Raw genomic sequence first — 2,067 nt, forward strand, 5'->3', positions numbered from 1 at the left:
CGCAACGGGAGAGGCCACAACAGTGAGAGGCCTGCGTACCGCAAAAAAAAAAAAAAATTAATAATAACCTGTACATGAATGTTTTTAGCAGATGAATTCATGAGAACTACAAACTGGAAACAAGGCAGCTGTACTTCAACAGGTGGAACGATTAAGCTAACTATGGTACATCCACACCGGGGAGCACTACTCAGCAATAACAAGGGGCAAACTGTTTGGCTTTTTTTTTTTCTTTTTTTTGCAGTACGCGGGCCTCTCACTGTTGTGGCCTCTCCCGTTGCGGAGCGCAGGCTCCAGACGCGCAGGCTCAGCGGCCATGGCTCACGGGACCAGCCGCTCCGCGGCATGTGGGATCCTCCCGGACCGGGGCACGAACCCATGTCCCCTGCATCGGCAGGCGGACTCTCAACCACTGCGCCACCAGGGAAGCCCAGGTACAGGTTATTATGGGAACATAAATCTTCAATTATCTGGGACTGCAACAACCAGCAGTTCAATTGCTGGATCCCGTGGTAGCTGCATGCTTAGCTTCTTAGTTTAGTTTTTTTTTTTTAACTGACAAATTGTTTCCCAACGTGGCTGTATTTTTTTAAATTTCCCTCTGAGCACTGCTTTCACTGCATCCCACAAATATTGGTAAGTTGTATTTTTATTTTTCTTCCTTCAAAATCTTTCAAAATTCATCAAAACTTCTCTTGAGACTCCTTTTTTACCCAGGTGTTATTTAGAAGTGTGTTGTTTAATTTCCGAATATTTTGTGATTTTCCAGCTATCTTTCTGTTATTGATTTTTAGTTTAATTCCATGTTAGTCTGAGGACATACTTCGTATGATTTCTAGTTTACAAATTTGTTAAGGTGTTATTAATGGCCAGGGATGTGGTCTATCCTGGTGACTATTCCATGTGAGCTTGAGAAGAATGTATAGTCTGCTGTTGTTGGATGGAGTATTTTCTAAATGTCAATTAAATCCAGTTGATGGATGGTGCTGTTCAACTCAACTATGTCCTAACTGATTTTCTGCCTGCTGCATCTGTTGATTACTGAGAGAGGGATGTTGAAGTCTCCAACTATAATACTGGCTTTGTCTGTTTCTCCTTGCAGTTCTGTCTTTTTGCCTCATGTATTTTGCTGCTCTGTTGTTGGGTGTATACACATTAAGGATTGTTATATCTTCTTGGAGAACTGAGCCCTTAATCGTTAATGCCCATCTTTATCTCTAGTAATTTTCCTTATTCTGAGGTTGGCTTCGTCTGAAATTAATATAGCTACTCCACCTTTGCTTTGATTATTATTAGCAAGGCATCTCTCTTTCTACTCCTTTACTTTTATCTGTCTTTATAATAAAGTGGGTTTTCTGTAGACAACATATAGTTGAGTCTTGATTTTTTATCTACTCTGTCAGTCTCTATCTTTTAATTGGTATATTTAGACAATTCACATTTAAAGTGATTATTGATATATTTGGATTAACATCTGCTGTACTTGTTACCGTTTTCTATTTGCTACATTTGTCTTTCATTTTTTAAAAAAAATCTTCTTTTTTCCTGCCTTATCTGGTTTTGAGTGTTTTATATGATTCAATTTTCTCTTCTCTCTTAGCTTGTAAATTATACTTCTTAAAATTTTTTTTTTTAGTGATTGCCCTAGAATTTGTTAACATACACTTGCAACTAATTGAAGTCCACTTTCAAATAACATTAAAACAGGTAGTGCACGTAGCTTATAAGAGAATATTTCCAATTGCTCTCTCCCATCCCTTCTAACACTGTTGTTTCGTTTCACTTATCCATAAGCTACAATCACCCAATACATTGTTGTTATTTTTTTAACATCTTTATTGGAGTATAACTGCTTTACAATGGTGTGTTAGTTTCTGCTGTATAACAATGTGAATCAGCTATACATATACATATATCCCTATATCTTCTCCCTCTTGCATCTCCCTCCCACCCTCCCTATCCCACCCCTCTCGGTGGACACAAAGCACGGAGCTGATCTCCCTGTGCTATGCAACTGCTTCCCACTAGCTATCTATTTTACATTTGGTAGTGTATATATGTCCATGT

Source organism: Physeter macrocephalus, chromosome 19 (genome assembly GCF_002837175.3).
Source record: "Physeter macrocephalus isolate SW-GA chromosome 19, ASM283717v5, whole genome shotgun sequence".
Lineage (NCBI taxonomy): Eukaryota > Metazoa > Chordata > Mammalia > Artiodactyla > Physeteridae > Physeter > Physeter macrocephalus.